At 40.1% G+C, this 21,766-nt stretch overlaps 1 long non-coding RNA gene across 1 annotated transcript in view; it reads right to left on the reverse strand.

Moving 5' to 3' along the window:
* Positions 1–3,709: 3,709 nt before the first annotated feature.
* The window catches only part of LOC136792995 (uncharacterized), a 257,566-nt gene continuing 239,509 nt past the window's right edge, over positions 3,710–21,766 (reverse strand). The window contains exons 3-4 of the long non-coding RNA XR_010837661.1: positions 4,382–4,502; positions 3,710–3,790 (exon numbers count right to left, since the gene is read on the reverse strand). This is a non-coding gene — a long non-coding RNA (uncharacterized lncRNA). The remainder of the gene's footprint in view (positions 3,791–4,381; positions 4,503–21,766) is intronic.

Genomic DNA, 21,766 nt, shown 5'->3' on the forward strand with positions numbered 1-21,766 from the left:
ATTTCTTGGCAGCTGCTTTTAGCTGTCCCTGAAATTAGACCTGGATCTCTTAATATTGACTGTAATTACTAATCTTAAGCTTGCCATTTTATTTTCAATAAATGGAGGTGTAAACACTTTCTGAAAACCACATCTGTGCTGAGAGCATTCTGGAGAAGTTTTTTCAAAATGGCATTATCTCTCATCTTCCCAGGTGCTAGAAAAGAGATAAGCTCCAATTCAGCTTCTAAACAGAAACTGAATGGTGGGGGAGGGGAGGCCGGGCAGCAGATAGATTTAAGGGGACTGGTACAAAGCTATCAAATAAGCCAGCCCAGGTGTGGTGGACTACACACATTTTCATTTGTTGTTTGGTTGTAGGTTTTGGTTTTTGGTTTTCCTGAAAGAGAACATCAGCTAGGTTAAGAAGATTCCAGACCCCTCTTGTTTAACGGGGGAGCCATGAAGAGGAAAAAAATAAAAATAGTTTCACACTGTGCTTTAAAAAGAAGAAAGAGCAACGGAAGGGAGCTTTTTCTCCCAAACCCACCCCCCGCCCCCCGCAAATACTACTAGTTTGGTATATCAGAGTGCGTCAACATTAAAACATATTAATTAAATTTAATTGACCTTAAATCAGACTTAGAAGATTACGATCATTTGAAATTTGCACACTTATACTAATGTATCATTACACATGTATAAAAGAATACAAACGTATGGGGGCGGGGAAAGGCACACCAGCATCTCTTATTATGCCTAAAACGGGGGGGTTTGTAGTTCTGATTAGTTGTCATCAAGTTGGTTACTAGAGACTGCTACACATGCATTGGACAAATGTTCCAAGAAGTTGAAAGGAAATTACATTACTGAGAACATGCACAGAATTTCTTTATTTGTCAAAGCTGCATAATACTGGCTAAAGATTTTTTGTTTGTTCGTTTACCGAAGTTATGCTGCCTTGCGGAGAAAGAGAGCGCTGCTTTTAGGTGGCCGTCTCCCGCCTCCACGGGCAACTGTCCTAGCTGAAGGGCTGTCGAGGCTTTTTTCTTCCACCTCAAGCGCCCTCTAGCGTGCAACAGCTGTGTAGGTTACTGTGTAGAAGGAGATGGAGAGAACAAAGGATAAGAAATATTCTACCAATCGCTGTCCTAATTCCTGAATTCCTTTGCTTTTCTTTTTCTCCTTCCTCAAAGGGGTCATTTCCACAGAATTGTTTGGCAAAACAAAAGAGGTGCTTTGCTTTTGCATGAAAAACAAATCACTCATTTACTAACCTGGGAAACAAATGCTAATCCTTTCTCAGAGGTTTCTTTTGAACATTCATCATAATTTTCCAGAAGTTTCATACAGTCTAATAATCAGGCAAACAAAAGAAGGTAAGCTGCTCCCTAGGAAGAAATTCCATTTTGTTCCTAACTCACTGCAGCCCAGCTATAAGACATTTGATTGCAAATTGATTAACCTCTCCATGGGTTTTCAGTTTGTGTCTCCATACAAGTGCATAATATTTCTTTCTTGCCTCAGGGGGGTGGTATGAGGCCTAATTGAGGTTTATAAAACAATTTCAGTTCCGCAGATACAATTTTTGATATACAGTTGAACCCACCTTTCACCTTGCATCTACTAACAGGGTTTCAAATTCCCACTAACAGGGTTTCAAATTCTCTTTGGCAGTCCTGAAGGAAACTGTGATCAGGATCTGTATTTTCATAAATGTGTCATGAAAACAACTCTATTGTAAATAGTGGCCTTGCTCAAGAGACTTAGAATGGTAGGAAATGGGGGAGAATATTTGGAGAAGAAAAATGTACTTGCTTTTGCAAACACTATGTGTGAATAAATATAGATAAATACTAAGGCAAAATTCCTACAAGACATACATTTGGGCATATCTCCCTAAATTTTAAAACAAGCTAACGATAACAGAAGGTAGTTTTACTCACCCAAACACCATGCACTCAACACTTAGTCTCTGAGAAAGCAGCAGACACCTGTAAACAAACTTGTGCATTGGCATCTGTTCAGATGGTAGGATGTCTAAACACATGTTATGCAACTCGAGATTTTATTTACTAATAATATGATTATTATGCAGCATTGTGTTTTACCAATGCCCTTATAGCTATGATATTTTACAGGGTAGGTAAAGAAGGAGGTGAGCTAACATTATAACATACTCCATTAGCTCTTTTACATACAGTCTCTCTTTAATTATTAAGGCACTGTGAATGGACAGGATATTGTTGATATCCTTTAAAGTATGAGAAAACTGAGGCTCAGAGAAGTTAAGTGATTTGCTCAAGCTTACGCAGTTAATAAGTCAAAGAGTGCAATTCAAACCAAGGATTTCTAACATTAAATATAATCTAGGGCTTCCCTGGTGGCGCAGTGGTTGAGAATCCGCCTGCCGATGCAGGAGACACGGGTTCGTGCCCTGGTCCGGGAAGATCCCACATGCCGCGGAGCAACTAAGCCCGTGAGCCATGGCCGCTGGGCCTGTGCATCCGGAGCCTGCGCTCTGCAACGGGAGAGGCCACAACAGTGAGAGGCCCGCATACCGCAAAAAAAAAAAAAAAAAAAAAAAATCTAGTACTACCTTTCAATATTGAAATACTGGTAAGTAACTATTATAACCTACTTTGAAAACAATGTATGACCTCACTACAGAAGGGACTCATACATTGCAATACAAGATGGACTAAACATTATGTGTTCCTGAGAAGAATCAGAATCCTTAATTGCATGTGGTTTTGAAACTACAGATCCCAGATTCCATGGTTAACCAACTAAATCAAAGTCTCCAAGGAGGGCTTCCCTGGTGGCGCAGTGGTTGGGAGTCCGCCTGCCGATGCGGGGGACACGGGTTCGTGCCCTGGTCCGGGAGGATCCCGCGTGCCGCGGAGCGACTGGGCCCGTGGGCCATGGCCGCTGGGCCTGTGCGTCCGGAGCCTGTGCTCCGCAGCGGGAGAGGCCACGGCAGTGAGAGGCCCGCATACCAAAAAAAAAAAAAAAAAAAAAAAAAAAAAAAGTCTCCAAGGAGAATGTATATTTTCAAAAAGCAAACACGGTGATTCTAATTCAGCATAACAAACATCATTCTGGAGACCATCTGAGAATAATGAAACCAAATGGTATCCAAGGTCCCGCTGAGCTCCTCAGTACTGGAGTCCAAGGCTAAGGCACACTTCTGCTACTACTATTTAGATCTGCATAGCCCTTCGTATATTTCCAAGCATATCAGCTCTCTTATCTGATCCTTGCAATAATCTTGTGAGGTGAGAAAAAGATACGTTATTTCCTCAATTTTATAGAGTTACAAGCTTTTAGAGCCAAAAGGGCCCTTAGAGACTTATCTAGTTCAACCTCTTCATTTTCTAGGAAAAAAAAAATGGGGAAGGCTTTTGACTCCTGAGCCTAAAGTTATATAACCAAGCTCTTGGAAAAAGCCAAGACTAGATCCCAGGTCATTGGTCTTTAATGGATATATCAGGTTGTCACTTGTCCCTGAAAATATGGCCCAGGGAAAAATCATTAAGCTAAAAACCTGATTAGTCTTCCAGATATGAAGTCAGAAGACTGGGGAAAAAACAAACAAACAAACAATAACAGCAAAAAACACAGTTTAGACCCAAATTAATGCAGCCTAGAAAAGGTCTACTTACATTTTCTGGTGAGATTACATTTACTCTCTTCATCTAGTATCTGCTCAGTCTAATAATATGTCTTGTCTTGGGTGAATTATTTCAGTACCCTGGAGTTTGTCTCACTAATGTAGCCCCAGAGGCTCCTTCAAAGCAGATCTTGTGTGCTGTGGATTTTTGAAGTGAGAATTAGTTTGGAAGCAGAGGAAGATAATAGCATAAGAAAAAAATAATTGTGCTCTCATATGTTCTGATGTACCCTAAAACTTTTCTCTGGTGTCTTCCAGTAGAAAACCCAAACAGAAACAACTCATTTCAAATGGAGATATGTAAGGCCTGACTTCTGCATTCTACGAAAGCAGAGAAAAACAAATGCAGGGAGCCTGCTGAATTTTTTCTCACTCTTCTTTTTTGCATAAGGATATTCTGGCTTTCTTCCTCCAAATGATCTCACTGTGCCTGAGCAGAGAACTCCTTATTTTTCATCAGGTTGTTCCCTGCCACCCCCGCTCCCCCCCTCCCCAATTACATAAGGCATATAGTCACTTTTCTGGAATAAAAAGTAATAATAAATGGCATTAGTGCTTGTAGTTGGAATTCTTACTACTGAATGTTTAATATCTTGCTAGGCACTATAGGGATTGATTGGCATATGTTATCTCATTTATTCTCTACAATAACCTCCCAATTTTTCAGATGAAGAAATCATCAAGGGAAATGTATTTTCTTCTCTACGCCCCAATTAGACCTCTGCTCACCTTTTTACTATCATTTCATAGCGCACACAGTCTTTGTCCTGTGTGCAACAGCCACACTAAACATTTCTTGGTCCTTTGAAAATGTTAACTCCATTATGTGGGGGCACAGGAGGTGTAACACCTGAAAGAAAAAGCAAGACATATAGATGTTTCTGGGGTCATCTAGATCCGGCCAATAGTCACAGTACTGGTTCTGTAAATTAGACAGCTAACTAGTTAACCAGTTTGATAAGCTCTCCGAGTCTCATTTGCTTTTGTGTATAAGCTGTTGTATGCTTTATGGAATGTTTAACTCACAGGGTTGTTGGATTAAAGGATGCAATGAAAGAAAAAAATCTCTAGTTTTTAGTATATATGTTAGTTTCCTCTCAAGTGAGCCCATGGATCCCTACCTACAAAAAGCAGATGACCAGAACACAGATTCTTCTGAGACTCCTATAGCTATAGGAATCTATAGCTATAGGAATCTACAGATTCCTATAGATTCCTATAGGCTTCTCCTCTTAATTGTGTAATTTTGTGTCCTGGCTACATAGGGCATTCCGTCAGACCCGAATCAGCCCTTTAAATGGTATCATCCACTGTTTTCCCACATATCTGAGCTCCAAGCAAAGAAGCCTTCATTTTTCCCCAAACCATCGTCTTCTAAACAATTTATACCCTGCACACACAACTGCATTTCTTCCTGAGAATTAAAATTGTGGTTTTTTTCTTTTCTTATTGTATCTTCCTCCTCACTCCACTTTGATTACTAAGACACTAAAAGCAGCTAATATTAGAAGGAGGCCTGCTTCAGTCTTAATGATCTGGTAAAAAAAAATATGGATTAATATTTTGCGTTTAATGACCTAAAGAAGAAATAATGGGATCTCAAGGCATAAATGAGAGAAAGGAAAGGGTTAGGGTCAAGGTCCTTATGGAAGATAAGCTCTCTTACTTCTCGGGTGAAAAGGGCACTGATATCAGTTTTCAGTCAGGAGGGTGTTAGAATTTACACACAGGGAACAGGACTGGCCAGTAGGTTCCATACTTGTGTTCAGAACATTTGATAGGCGAGTCCTTGGCCAGCTGAGGGCTTCAGAGGAGAAGCACCCTGCAAACAGTAGGTCAGTCCCGTACTCATTTCATTACCGATGAACTCTGCTGGAGATTTTTCATTTTTCCAATTATCTTGAAGCCATGGACCTTGGAGACTAGAGCTCAACCAGCCTTATAAATGAGTAGGTCTCAGGGGAAGAAATCTGGACAGAAATGTCTGGCTTGGGGCTGAATAAGAGAGTCTGGCTCCTCTGGGGTCTTGCCTAGAACCTGAATTTGCATAGCAAGAACACTGTTTTTTTCAGATAGATTGTATGTCTTTTTGGAAATGCACTGTTATGGTGCTGCTGGTAATTGTAGAGGAGCTGAGGCCCCCCAGAGACACTCCTTGGAAGTGCCACTAGGCTTGGCTCTGTACTCTGGGGATGCAGTTAGCATCTGCTTGATGAACAGACCCTGAGCATAGAGAAGTGGCATTCTTCCACTCTTAGGATACCTCTCTGTGAATAGTGGCCATCTTATCTTCCCAGATGGAGCACAGGTATCACTTATACTCTTAAGTCTTCACTCAAGTCCCCACTTACATACCTCTGCTGCTCCTTGCATGTGCTTGCAGTATGAGGCTGAACACACTGGCCTGTCATTTTATGCTTATTTGCCTGCCACCCTCACTAGATTGATCCTGAGCTCCTTGAAAATCAGAGACTATATTATCCATATCTGTGTATCTTCAACCTAGCCCAACGCCTAATGCATAGTTGATGTCCAGGAATCGTATTATTTAAGATAATAAACAAGTGAATATGACTGCAAAGATAACTGTGGGATTATTGTTAACAGTTGGCTAGAAATAGACCCAGATTTGGAGTTAAAAAATCAGATGGCCCAGCAGATTGGTGTGGAGAGCTCGACGAGAATAACAGATTTCACTGGAAAACAGAGAGGGAGAAAAAGGATCACAAAACAAAGTGAAAAGAAACAAAAGCAGGAAACTCAATCTCCTAGAGCAGAAATAAAACAGTGAAGATAGACTAAAAGGCTGAACAACTGGAAAAAAAAAATTCATCCAACTGACACAATTAAGAGGGACCATCAGGAAACAATTTCAGATCCCCAATGGTGATTTGCATAATAGGAGCAGTTAATACTAGCAGTGATAATAATTATAATGACACTGAGTATTAATATGGATCCATCTCTCCTTAGTGCTTCATAATATGATACCTGAGTGTTTACAGAGTGAGTTTCCATTCAGGAAGAAAGGGACCCCTCAGGCAGAGTGCACTGTCTCTCTGTAGCCTTTAGACTCTCATGCATGTCACCCCATCCCAAAGATAGAGCTTTAAAACAGATTCCCAGAGTGCTTTCTTCCTCCAGAGCTAGATGTTTCCTTGAAGACCAGAGGGAAGTATTCTGTTCATTTATCTTTGAACCCCCAGTAGCACAGAAGTGATGCTCCATAAATTTTTGTTGATTTATCATCTCATCTCTACCCCACAGCAAACTGCAAGATAAACTGATCCTGTCCAGAACCCCCATTTTTCAGATGAGGAGACCGGAAACATCTAGTCAGAGTTGAATCCGGGAAACCAATCGGAGATCTTTGAACACATTTGGCTTTTTCTACTCTGCCATGCTACAATAAAGATTGCCAAGGTCGCACTGCTTATTAACTACATCTCCTCTGTCAGAAATTCTAAGAAAGTGTGTTCCTTTAGTATTCACAGAGAGGACCAAAGAAACATCACCACTTCTCATGCTTCTCAAGCATCAAGGGCAAGGCTTAGCACTTTTGTGTCAGTCTTGAGTGCCTAAAGCACCTGTTCAAATTTTGAAGTGACAGAAAACAGGAAAGGCATTTTGCATCTGGATGCACCAATCCATGTGTACTCTAAGGGAGATGGAATCCATGCATTTCTGATTAATATACACTTAAATCAATGAAGTGTTTGGAAAAGATATCTGATGTTCAAGAAGGCTTTTTAAAAGAACCTAATGGGACTTTAAAGTTGTTTTTGACTTAAGAAGAGGAACTTATCTTTCCCCCAGACCTTACACTCAAATGATACCATTTCAAAGTCTCATTTATGAACAGAATCTTATTGCTCTCAAAATCTTTCCACTTTCCCGTACCCAGGTGTGGTTAATCTGTATTTTATTATTGTTTTTTTTTTTCATTGATCTGTCTACCTATTTTGCCAATATAGCTTTCAAGAGAACAGGCAGATATACTTGTGGAGTCTGTCAGAATGTTGGATGTGATTTCCTCAGAAAGCATCACAGTGTTGGAGCAAAAATGAGGGGTGAATGACACAGGTTAAAGAAGATTTCTGTAAGAAGGTAGGATAGGCAAAGAGTGAGGACAGGTGTCTGGAATAGATAGAGACTTCATGTTTGTAGAACAGATAGAATGAAAGGACAAAATTTAGTGACGGTTGGTGGTAACTAGAATTAATTGAGCAACCAGCAGGTACTGGTGTTTTTATAGGATGTTATCCCATTTAACCCTCACAGCCGTTCAGAGATGCAGGTGATGCAGAAATGCATTCCTCAGTTAAAGAATGTGAGACTCGGAAAGGAATTCCACCTTTGACTGTCCAGCCCAAACTTGTTAGGAGACCCCAGCATTTGTCGTAGTGCAGGGGGTGCACCCCCATGATGATCTCTGATGGGACAGACATAAACGTGAAAAAATAAACACCATGGAATCACATGGTGGGAGAGTTACATGCTTTCCAAATATCTTTTAATCCTCTGAGTACGTTAAAAGAGAACATTTCAGTTCCCTGCCAGTGGTGATCTCTCTAACAAACAGAATGCTGGCCTCAGGCTCAGAGCCTTAAGCAGACTCCAAGTGCCTGGTTAGAATGAAAGAACGTTGTTTTGCATCCATTCATTTTATTTCTAAGTTTGTCTTGTATGTATGGAGAGTGAAAGTAATTTTCTTATTTTTAGGTATGGATATAAAATTCCCTTTTAAAACAAATATTTATGTTGTTAAAGAAGTGAGTTGATTAAAAAATTATATCACACAGATGGTGTGCAGAAATTAAAAAAAAAAAAAAACACAGAACTATATAAATGACTTCAGCTTGTGGTGAAAAAAAATCTGTATTAAATCAGCATCCTTTCAAAGTACCATTATCAAGTCCCCTTAAACTTGGAAGCATACACATTTAAAGTATTATTCCTGAGCTTAAGGTTTTTATTCAGTACCAAAAGTTGCAAGTTCCTCTATTTTGATTTCCTATAAAATCAACTTTAAAAAAACATTTTATTTATTTATTTTTGGCTGTGTTGGGTCTTCGTTGCTGCATGCAGGCTTTCTTTAGTTGCGGTGTGCGGGCTTCTCACTGCAGTGGTTTCCCTCATTGTGGAGCATGGGCTCTAGGCGCGCGGGCTTCAGTAGTTGCGGCATGCGGGCTCAGTAGTTGTGGCTCACGGGCTCTAGAGCACAGGCTCAGTAGTTGTGGCACACGAGCTTAGCTGCTCTGCGGCATGTGGGATCTTCCCGGGCCAGGGATCGAACCCGTATCCCCTGCATTGGCAGGTGGATTCTCAACCACTGCGCCACAGGGGAAGCCCTAAAATCAACTCTTAAAAATATAAATGTCAAGTCTGGGAGTTACAAAGAATTGAAACAGTATAACCTCTTCCAGTGGGCTTTGCAGAAATCCTTTCCGTCTTCAGGTACAAACAGTATTATACTATTATATCTCTCCCTGCTTCCCCCACGAATAGTTGGAAATGATAATCATCATCTTCAGTTAACATCCTTGACATGGGTTGATGAAAACTGCACTGCAGTTTCTTTTGTTCAGGAAAGACTCAACTAAATAAATCAAATAAAACTTCCCAGCATACAGATTTGGAGCAGAGCGAGTGAAAACAAATGAAAACATACTTCCATTTTTGGTGCCTATTTTATTTGGTTTATCACCCAATTTCATTTGGGGAGACACTGCAGACTTCTTCAATGAGAGTTTATTTTTTTTCCTTGCCATTGTAAAGGGAAGTGAACATATTGTTCATAAAGTGTTAAAGTCTCTATGAACCGCTGATAGATATCTAGGAAATGCTCTAAGGATTAAGAGGTGAAATTGTGGCAAAATATCCATTTCCTCTAAATATTACCTTCAGTAGCTTTACAGCAAGTATTGCTGAAGAAAGAGAATATAAATCACTTAAGTCCCCCAGGACTTAATACTGAAGTACCATTTATGTTTTCCTTTTGTTTGAATTACTGACTAGCACAAGACAAAAAGAGAAAGAGAGACTGGAAAAAAATACAGAAGAAAATACACTAAACATGTCTGGTCCCCTTTGATCCTTGAGCTTGCATGGTGTGCCTAATTCCTTGGGGTTTTGGGAATGCCTTTGGGGATATTTAAATCACACATCTCTTTTCAGGGCCAGAAGGGAAGTGTACAATCTAGAAATCATTTTAGGATTTCACAAGTTTGGAGTCAGAAAATCTGGGACATGTTCTGGGCCTTATTATTTACGAGGTACGGGACTTCTAAAAAGTAAAATAGCTACAGGCGTACCTCGTTTTATTGTACTTTGCTTTATGTGCTTCACAGATACTGCGTATTTTTAAAAATTGAAGGTTTGCATCAACCCTGCTTTGGCATTATTCAGCAATAAAGTGTTTTTAAATTAAGGTATGTACATTGTTTTTTATTAGACATAATACTATTGCACACGTAATAGACTACATATAGTGTAAACATAAATTTTATATACACTAGGGAATTTTAAAAAATTGTGTGACTTGTTTTATTGTGACATTTACTTTACTGAGGTGGTCTGAAACCGAACTCGCAATAACTCTGAGGTATGTCTGTATTGCTCTATTGTTGGTTTGATGTGTTTGTCTTTTAAAAAAGAGGTTCTGGTAGTCATTTCTTGATAAATTGTACCATGACCCTCCTGCTATCTTTTCTACCTGCCCGGTGAATTTGTTCCTGCTGACTGAGTCAGTCAGGATGGGAGTGCTAATTTATTCTGGTGGTCTTTTGTCAATGTCACTTTGATATCTATACAGAGCTTTCACCTCTTTTTTTTTTTTTTTTTCTTCTGCACTAACCACCTCCACTACCCCTTGTTTAACCTACCTGAACCTCGGGCTCTTCATCAGTAGTTTGGGAGAAATAAACTCTGTCTCATCTTTCTCATTGGGTTGTTGTAAAAATCTAATAATATGAAATATACATCACACAACTGTGTTGACTGCACACACACACAGTGTTATGATCTTTTGTTAACACGTGAGATCAAAAGCAAGAAACAAGGCAGTAGAACTCTTCCTATTTTGCTGAAATTTTGACTCTAACACGTTACCTGTCATCTTTCCATAATGATTTTACAAATAGAGAGGCGAGCGTCCACGCTCTCTGTGTGGGGGCTAAAACCCCCCTCAGCAGCAGACATCCTCATCTGACTTGCGTTTCCTTTAGAATTCCGCCGTGAGTATTTCTCATTAACGGCTAAGGCATTACGTGAGTGCTTAGCAGGAAGGGTATTTAGTTTGTTTGATTAACCCACTAGAAGTCGGTGTCTTATTAATGTAGAAAAAAGTGCGTGTATGACTACGTGTACGTAACTAGCCAGTTTCATCAATCATGCAATCATTCTCATGTTGTTACCCTACTTAGTACCGGGTGCAGATAATTCGGAGATGAATGAGACAAGATGTCCTCAAAAGCTCAGTCAAGTGGCAGAGACGATGTGAATACACACGCTTGGTACAAGGACAGCTCTGGAGAGCTGCAGCAGAATGGATGGGTGGAAACAGTGCAGGCTTAGGAGTCAGGGAGTATCCTTGGAAATGTCGCTTAACCTCTCTGAATGTCCTTGTAACCTTCTAACCTTGGGAGTCACTTAAACCCACTGACAAGTAGTCAGGCATGGCTGGAGCGTAGACTACATGAGAGTATAAGGTGAGAGTCAGGGTCTTGTGCCTAGAAAGTTAAATCCACCAGCTCATGGGGCCTTATCTGTTAGACTGAGAAACTTGGGCATTAATCGACCAAGCCTACCTCATGTTGAAAAATATCCAGTGGGTACAGATATATCACCTCTATGATAGCCTGTATAAATAGAGCTCTGGAAGTAGTGTAGGGGTAGATTGGATAACAGGCAATGCAAAAAAGGAATACCAGTTAAGAAGTAACTGCAATATTAGCAAAACAACAGCAAACATAAAATAGCACTCTTCTGAATGCTTTTACTTCATTAACTTCCCATAAATCCCTAAGACACAGATAATCTTATTATTCTTAATTTCACAGATCAGAAGTGCAGGGTACAGAGATGTGAAGTAACTTGCTCATGACCACACAGCTAGTATGGCTTCAGAGATCCTACCCTTAGCCATTATATTATACTGTAGTGGTCCAGGCAAGAAAATTGGGGTGAAAGCACTGTGAAAATATGCTTTTTATATATGGAATCTAAAAAAAAAATGGTACTGATGAACCTAGTTGCAGGGCAGGAATGAAGAGGTAGACATAGAAAATGGACTTGAGGACATGGGGTGGGAGGGTGAAGCTGGGGCGAAGTGAGAGTAGCATCTACATATATTCACTACCGAATGTAAAATTGTTGGCTGGTGGGAAGCAGCAGCATAGCACATGGAGATCGGCTGGGTGCTTTGCGATGACCTAGAGGGGTGGGATAGGGAGGGTGGGAGGGAGGCTCAAGAGGGAGGGGATATGGGGACATATGTATACATATGGCTCATTCTCTTTGTTGTGCAACGGAAACTAACACAGTATAGTGACACCATTATATTCCAATAAAGATCCATTAAAAATATTTTTAAAAGCACATTAAAAATATAATATTGTAAAAAAGATATGCTTTTTATTTGACTATACATTTTGGACTTGCTATCTCTCTGCTTATTATATAATGAGTTTCTTTTTTGGAGCTATAGGCTCTAGGACAGGTGCTCTGAAGTTTACAAATTATTATTACTTTTACTATGTTTTAATGGGGCCTCCTTTAGTGCTTAGCAAATAGCAGGTACTTATAACTGGTTACTGAATGCACCACAGTGATGGGATCAGAGACATCTGTGGATTTATCTACAATTCCAAGGGTACAATTCAACTGTAACATGTGATCGCATACTGTCAGGCAAGCACATAGCAGCACCACGGTCTTTCCTTTCTCCAAACAACTGCTCACTTCTTTAGCCTAGAATTTCCTCTTCACTCTCTCCTCTGCAGTTTACACATACAGAAATCCTGCCTGACCTCCAAGATCCAGATAGATGACAAGGCCGCTCTTGTAAGAAGCCTTTGCTATCTCTGCCCCTCCACAATCTCTCGACCATGTCTGTCCGATCACATCTACCAAAAAATCTGCAAGATCAGGGACACATTATTTAACCAAGTATGGGCTACACACAAGGCAATTTGTAGTAAAGAAAATAAAATGTATTAAAGAATTGTTAATATTTGGGAAATGATAAAGGACTGACAGTCGTGTATGGATGGAATAGCTATGGGCTTAAGTCAAATGAAGTTTGTCGCACTAGATTTTCACACATACTATAGTGAGTATTAAATATATGTATATAATTTTCTTACAGCGTAAAATTTCCTCACCCTGACATCAACAGCCCCTTTTATCTCCCTTTACTAACCAATCTCTTTTACCTCCTCTGTAAAACTTCCCCTCCTCCCAACTCCAAACTTAGTGCTTTGGTTCAGTAGATTCTTTTAATTCTTTGAATATGGCAGTTGACACAGATACCTCTTCAATCCTGTAAGCATGGCAGACACATCTAATTGATCATGGCTGAGCATGGACTCATTTTTAAGATTTATCTCAGGGTGACACTTAAGCTAGACATGAAAAATCCTTCAGAATTGGACAATTCGATTAAGTTCCTTTGCCAAATAAGCTTACATGCTTCCTTCGGCTTGAGATGGCCTGCTTCTTCAGGCTCACCTTTCGGAATCCTGCCAGTTCACTTCCTCTAGGAAGCTTCCTTGATTTCCTCAACTCAAGGGGAATCACTGCCTCTGTCCTAAAGTAGCACATGTCTACAGCACCTAGAAAATCTTTATTTTTTGCATTCTGGTTCCCTCACTATTGTATTCCCACCTACCTTTTTGCCTAAGTCACTTATTGTCTTAGTTTAAGCCACTTTAACAAAATACCATAGGCCGGGTGACTTAAAAAATAGCTGTTTATTTTCTCACAGTTCTAGAGGCTGGGAACCCTATGATCAAGGTGCTGGAAGTTTCAGTTCTCGTTGAGAGCTTTCTTCTTGGCTTGCATATGGTCCCTGTTTCACTGTGTACTCACCTGGCCTTTTATGGATGCAGACACATTATGGGGAGGGGAGCTAGCTCTCATGTTTCTTCTTTTTTGTTTAAAGACAGTAATCCCATCATGAGGGCACTACCTTCGTACCTCATCTATGGCCTCTCAAAGGCCCCATCTACAAATACCATTACATTGGGAATCAGGGCTTCAACATAGGAATATTGGTGGGACACAAACATCCAGTCCTTAAGATCTGAAGATGTCTTTTTTTTTTTTTTTTTTTTTTTGCGGTACGCGGGCCTCTCACTGTTGTGACCTTTCCCGTTGTGGAGCACAGGCTCCGGATGCGCAGGCTCAGTGGCCATGGCTCATGGGCCCAGCCGCTCCGCGGCATGTGGGATCTTCCCGGACCGGGGCACGAACCCGTGTCCCCTGAATTGGCAGGCGGATTCTCAACCACTGCGCCACCAGGGAAGCCCTGAATATGTCTTGTGGGTGGTGGAAATGCTCCTTATATTCATTACGGCACTCATCCATGTGTAGCACTTAGTAGGAGTTCAGGAAAGCTGGAATAACTAACTGATGCATGGGAAAGTAAACCCAATGAGAGACTGATCAAGTTTAGTATAAACCAACAAAATTGAATTTGAAAGGAGGGTGGATTGGCAGGGCCATTATGTAAGTTAATTTGTTCTAAGATGTCAGCACCATTCTGAGCTTTCTTGGCTTTCAATCTGCATGAACACCTCATCCTACAGACAGACAGACAGCTTCAGGTGGATTAAATAATCAGTCAAGTGAGAAGAGCATGTCTGCAAAAACACTTCTATTTCAACAACAATTATTAAAAGCCACAAGGAGGGCAGTGGTAACACAGTTAAAACATTGACTTACTGATCAAAAGAGACACTAATACTTACTCCTTGAAGGAAACAGTACGGTTTTTACATGCATACAAGCAAACCCCTTTGCTTCCTTGTCTCTCTGCATTGTTACTTTTCTTTTGGCTCACAGCTCTTCTGCAATAGTTTCTTTTTTTTCTTTTTTGGCTTCTGTATTCTTTCTTTCCTTCTTTCTTTCTTCCTTTTCTTCTTTTTTATTTCCTTCCTTCCCTCCTTTCTTTCCTTCTGTGGTGTGGTTTTCTTTGGGTTCTTTTTTTCACCATTCTTTTATTTTTCCTTTTTTGTTCAGAGAGATTTTCCTCATCATTTAGATGATGTGGCCACCAAAACAAGTACAATGTGTTGAAGAGGAAACTTCATCAAAGCAAGTGACAGGGGCACTTGGGTTTTTTTTTTTTTTTTTTTTTTTTTTGTGGTACGCGGGCCTCTCACTGTTGTGGCCTCTCCCGTTGCGGAGCACAGGCTCCGGACGCGCAGGCTCAGCAGCCATGGCTCACGGGCCCAGCCGCTCCGCGGCATGTGGGATCTTCCCAGACCGGGGCACGAACCCGAGTCCCCTGCATCGGCAGGCGGATTCTCAATCACTGCGCCACCAGGGAAGTCCGGCACTTGGGTTTTAATCTTCATTTCTTAGGTAAAATAGCTTTACTTCTCTAAATATAAATGTCTACATCTGTAAAATAACATGTGTACAGTATAACTGGTACATAGGAAGACATATGGTTACACTGATCACTTTTATCAATATTGCATGGGGAAACTGAGCCACTGACATGGGGCTGTAATCCCCTGGGCTTTTAACTCATTCTGTGAATATCAGTCCATTTTCTGAGATCTGTTTGTTTCTTTTCAACCGGGACAACTGTATTCTGCAACATACCAACATTCATTTCTATGTGGCAGGTAGAGAGGGCAGCCAGGTTGTAAGTGTTCCTAATTAAAATGCATGATGCTGAAAATGTAAAAGGGACAGTCAGCCATAAACAGATCTCCTGATGGTGGAGAGCTCTGTTTTGTGCCATATTCTTTCTATTCAATGAGGTTGATAGTTGCTTGGAACCACAAAAGCTCAGAGCCTAAATTAAAATCTAGGGCTCCTGACTCCCAGTTTGGAGATCTTTCACTTTATCTATGTTCTAAAATTGAACTGTTAATTAGTTCATTGAAAAGCAAAGACAGGTGGTTTCGCATCACGTATGTTGTGTATTTACTCCACTGAATTAGATACTGACACTGTTTAAGCTCCTCTTGAATACCTAGCATTTGACATATGTCATCTATTTTATCATCTATTTCAAAAATTGTAAGATAGGTTATAGGACACTAGTTTTTAAGATGAGGTAACAGAAGGTTACAGGGGTTAAGTAACTTTCCCCAGAAAGCAGAACAAATCCTGGAATTTGGCTTGGCTTTTTTTGGTTAGAAAGTCCACATAATTTACAACAAACTGTGCTGCTACCTAAATATTCCAAGTAGCGTTTTGCAATACCTGGTATAAAATGAGTCCTCTTATGCCAATTTTCCTAATGTGAATGAACATCCCCTCATGTTCATGGTCCTAATGAAAAAAGTTTAAATACATATATACATATTATGTGTGCATATTTGTAATATATGCATTATGCACATTTCATTATATTTTTTTTTTCTGAGGCTAATCAATTGAATAGTAAACCAGAACCTAAAGGGAGAGGCATATAGAACAATTTCTGCATAAATAGAAATTATATATTCTTTGCAGATGTAGTCTAAGTATCATGCAGAATATCATTACAAACCTGGTTTTCCTTGGCCCAGACGTATGAAGAAATCTTATTTTCCAATAGCATGGTCACAAATTATCCCTGTCTGTGGAGCATTGACTAGACCTTCCAGTATTTCCCAACTTCTGATTGCATATTTTCACCATCAGCCTCAGCATAGCTAACATTTATGCCAGGAACAACACTGAACTCTTCACTACATTTATTCATTTAATTCTCACAATACCACTACAAAGTAGGCACAATTATTATTCCCCTTTTATGGAGAGGAAACTTAAGTTCAGAGACTTTAAGCATTTTACCTTAAGCCATGCAGCTTGGGCATAAATAACCAGGGTTAGAATCCAGAAAGTCTGACTGCTATCCCAAGCCTGAACCAATGTCCTGCTCTATTCCAAACTCTCTCTGCAAAGATGTAGAGTAGGTCTTGTCATCTGAGTATCCAGGTTTTGTCCTTCCAAGTCTTTGAGGGAAACTCTAAAGTTGTATGGTGTAACATGTGCCATTTTCCTGAAGATCATATTAAGTTCTGTGTGTGTCTATTCCTAGATTACCCAATATCCATGATCTATGCAAGGTTCTATTCCTAATCATGCATAAATACTTAAATTTCCTCAAGTGAAATTGATATACATACACACACACACACACACACACACAAAACGCAGATGAACTGAACAAATCTTTCTTTCGACATGAGTCTTGACCTTAAGTAAAATACAATATTTATTATTCATAATCAAAACAAAAAGGATAATCATAGTTTGGAGAACAGAATATAATGTTTTTGAGTAAGTTAGTTATGGGATGTTGGATTTGGTATTGACTCATATTCATGGCCTTACTGAATCTACACACCCAATAAGGAAGCAAAAAGTCATGCAGGAAAGTATCTCATGTGCATGTCAGTGTTTGAGTGTACTATAATTGATTCACAGGGGTGCCTTGGTCCTGGAATGAACGGTAAGGAAAATATAAAGAACATTCTTCACACACCCTGTCACTGAGTTGGATGATCCCTGGCAACTCAGTGGAATTATAATGCAAAATGATGCTATGTGGCCTTGGATCTGTGTTATTTGCTCCCTGAGCCTCAGTTTTCTCATCTTTCAAATAAGGGAATGCTTTTGTATGGGGAATGTAGTTGCTGGCATCTCTAACATGTTCTTCTGTCCCAAGAAGAATGAATAAAGTGCTGGAGAGGGAAAAACAAAATCCTAACTTCTCAGAGGAATTAGAGAAATCATGTTGGCTTAAACCTTAGTTTCAGGGCAGTTAGTGAATCCGCTGTTGAGAATCTAGAAACTGAACATTTCTCTTTACATCCATTGTATGACTGCAGTGGGCATAGGTGACCAGATTTTCATAATGCTTTTCCTTTTCTTCAATGCCTATTTGGTGAGTCTGTGAAAAATGTCTGGATATGAATACATGCATACTGCTCAGAACTCTTTAGGATTCCTCTATCCCACACTGCCTGCCATGTGGGTAGTTCTAATCCATGCTTCTCTTCTGAGTGAGTGATGCTGAGGTCCACCCAGCTGGAAGTCTAGCCTGGACTGCTCAGTCTCTCTAACCACTCATTTATCTCTCAGTAAGTTCAGCTGAATTTACAAATTTTTCAATATAATCATTTGCAACACCTGCCACTGTTCTATTCTAATGGTCCATCATCTTTGGACTGCATTGTTACAAGAGCTTCCTAACTGGTCTACGTGAATCCAATGTGCCAGATATTCTACCTAGAGTTAACTTTCAGAAATGCAGATCTGCTCATGTGAATTGCAGAGATGTCCCTCCCAGCCTTCCCCCTCTCCACTCAGGCACTCTTTAGAACCTTGCTGCCATTGCCCCTTCCTCCAACTATACAGGTTAGTATCCTTGTCATATCCTACAAGACTCCGAATGCCTAGTCCCTACCTTCCTCTCCTCATCCTGCACCAACCTCCTGCTTCTTTATTTTGGAGAAAACTGGCCTTTTCTCTGCTGCCCATGCAAGCCAGGCTCTGTTTGCTCACATTCTTCTGTCTGGAGCACTGCTCCTTCCATTCGGAGTTTATCTTTCTCATCCTTCGGATCTCAGTTGAAATTTTTTTTTTTTTTAAGGAAAGCCTTTCCCGACTCTATTCCCATTTCCAGCAAATGTAATGCTTTCTGTGAAATGCTCTCATAATACTATTCTTTTGTGTTGACATTTGCACTCAAATCCTGGCTCTCCTTGTCTGGCCTTTCTCCTTGTCTGGCCAACTCCTGTTCTTCAATGTTTAACTCAGATGTAATCTCTTTTAGAATGCTCTCCCAAACCTCTCAATCCCCTACGAAGGAGTTCAGTATCGTTTGTGATGCTCTAGTCATTAGAGAGGCTATCATCAGCTTGGCACTTAATGTATATATCGTGCCACTGCCATGATAGTTGCTTATAGAGCGATGGTTGGAGAGGCAGTGGAGATAATAAATTTTTCCAGAGTAGAAATGGTTAGCTGGTTCTTCCAAGGGAGCCAGCTCTCCAGAGAATGCCTGGCATTAGAAAATTAAATTCCACTGAGAAGGCTTCCAAAACCCTATTGTCTCCCTTGCTGAGTTATTCAGCCCCTTTCTTGAGTTCACACTGCATTTCCCCACCTCCACCAGAGCTGTTACCGTCCTGATCTCTATAATCTATTTACAAGTTCTCCAGAACAAGTCTGTAAATTCTTCATTGGCAGCAGTTTTCTCTTATCCATCTCTGAATCTGTGGTTCTTAGCAAAGGGCCTGACATATAATAGATATTCAATATATATACCATGGGCAGAAAAAAAAAAAAAAGAATGGATGAAGAATGTAGGAAAGTTGAAGCTGCAGAAAAGAAGTGTGTTGGACATAGCAGTTGGGACCTCTGTCTTCCTAACCCCACATGTGAGATATTCTGAGACATCAAATTCTCTTCCGGAATGCAGGGGCGGGGAGCGGCACACACAGTTGGATTTTTGTATTGCTTTCAACACTTGCTGTCTGCTACCATGCCTGCTGGAAAGCATGTGCATGCTCTCAGAAGGGATATTCAGGGCTTCCCTGGTGGCGCAGTGGTTGAGAATCCGCCTGCCGATGCAGGGGTCGCAGGTTCGTGCCCCGGGCCCGGGAGGATCCCACATGCCGCGGAGCGGCTGGGCCCGTGAGCCATGGCCGCTGAGCCTGCGCGTCTGGAGCCTGTGCCCCGCAATGGGAGAGGCCACAACAGTGAGAGGCCCGCGTACCGCCAAAAAAAAAAAAAAAAAAAAAGAAGGGATATTCATCCACAAGTGGTTCTGCGCGCGCGCACACACACACACACACACACACACACACACACACACACACACACACACACACACATTTAAATTAAATCTGTAATTTAAAAGATCAATGAAGAACAAAATCTGCCACATCCAACATGAGCAATAGATGAAAGATGTAGTGAGAGGTTTTATTTCTCAATGGAAAACTGAGTATTCCAGTGAGGACTGGCTTTCTTCATTTAGTGATCCTCTGCAGCTTGGTACTTTCATCACTGTAAGAAACAACTGTGCTCAAAAGACCTCTTTGCCAAAGTGCCTGTGGGCTCCCAGTGCCACGCTACATGCAACTAACCTCTATATGCTACCAGCTCTTAATGACGCAACAGAGCCATGCCCACCTTAGCTCCCATAACCCAGCTGACCAAATAAATGGGTCTCTGATGGCAAAATTATTTCAATTTTTAAATTTCGCTTCTGAGTAAACACAGAGAGTGTTTTATTATATGTCATTGATTTATATTACATATTTCTTCTCTACATTTAATATGCCTTCCCAGTTTAATTAACCTAAAATTAACTCATGCCTTTCTTTTCCAAGGACCTTTATTGGGTTGTTTTTGTTCCAGCATTTAACTAAAGACACATGTAAAAATGTACAGTCATACCTCGGAGATATTGCAAGTTCAGTTTCACACCGCTACAATAAAGCGTGTTACACAAATTGTTTGGTTTCCCAGTGCATATAAAAGTATGTTTACATCATCCTGTAGTCTACTGAATGTGCAAAAACTGTCTAAAAAAATGTACATGTCTTAATTAAAAAATACTTCACTGCTAAAATATGCTAACCAGCAGCTATCTGAGCCTTCAGCGAGTCATAGTGGTAATATCAAAGATCACTGATCAGAGATCACCATAACAAATATAATAATGGAAAAGTCTGAAATATTGCAAGAATCAGCAAAACGTGACACAGACTCAAAGTGAGCAAATGCTGTTGGAAAAATGGCACCAGTAGACTTGTTCTACATAAGTTTGCCACAAACCTTCAATTTGTTAAAACAAAACAAAAAACAAAAAAAAGCCAAACACACACACAATTATCTGCAAAGCACAATAAAGCAATGTGCAATAAAAGGAGGCATGCCTATATGCCAAAATTTATGAGATTTACGGGAGTATCAAGGTTTTGTTAGAAACAGAAACTCTGAAATAATAATTTTAATACTTTCAGATAAATATCTGGTTGGAAACATTCTATTCAAAAGAATAGTTGTACATAATCCTGTGCAAATTCTCACATTAGTACTTTTTGAAAAACTACCATAATTATGGCTACTAATAATATGATTATACATTATAATAAATGTGAAACTAGGTTGTATATGAAGATGGACTTATTTTTCTCTCAATACTTATTTCATAATAACTCAAAAGAAAACAATGATTGAAGGGATTTTTACGTTACTACATGCCCCAGATAAGGACAAATATGCAATACAATATTTTTCACATCTAGAGGCTTCAGAGGAGAATGTCTAAAGAAGCTGACAAAACACCATATATTAGTTCAAGAACGGGGGGTTCAAGAGTAGTAATTTCCCAAGTGTCTGATTTTTGTTCCCAAAGTTCTCTACCACTTCCAGATGCTCTGTGCATTTGGAAGCAGGGGGGTTGTTAAATTTGAGAATGTAAGACAATAATCATTTATTTGATAACACTCACCTACCTGCAGCAGAAGAAAATGTTTTGTTGCAAATCTGCGCACCTGGTTTCTTTGTCATGATCTTACATTGCACTAGCTCATCTCAGAAAGGAAGTGACAGTTGCTGTACAACTAGACTCCAAGAAATATGCTTTGTTGAGTGTGTTAATAGAAGATATTTTAGGAATTTTCACACAAATTACCTGAAGAATTTTTAGAACACCCTAAACACTCTCCCTGCTTTTCACCTTCTTGGTGCCTATCAATTGTGTGTAAGCCAGGGATCTGTGAACAATATATGAATCTACTGATAGATTACAAGTCATCTGTGAACCTTCAGAAATGTATGGCAAGTTGCATGTCTACAGTTTTTATGAGAAAGCTTTAATTATACTTCTATTGACCCTCCAAACAGTAAATACTACTAAAAGTATACCTA

The sequence above is a fragment of the Kogia breviceps genome, chromosome 18 (assembly GCF_026419965.1).
Source record: "Kogia breviceps isolate mKogBre1 chromosome 18, mKogBre1 haplotype 1, whole genome shotgun sequence".
Classification (NCBI taxonomy): domain Eukaryota; kingdom Metazoa; phylum Chordata; class Mammalia; order Artiodactyla; family Physeteridae; genus Kogia; species Kogia breviceps.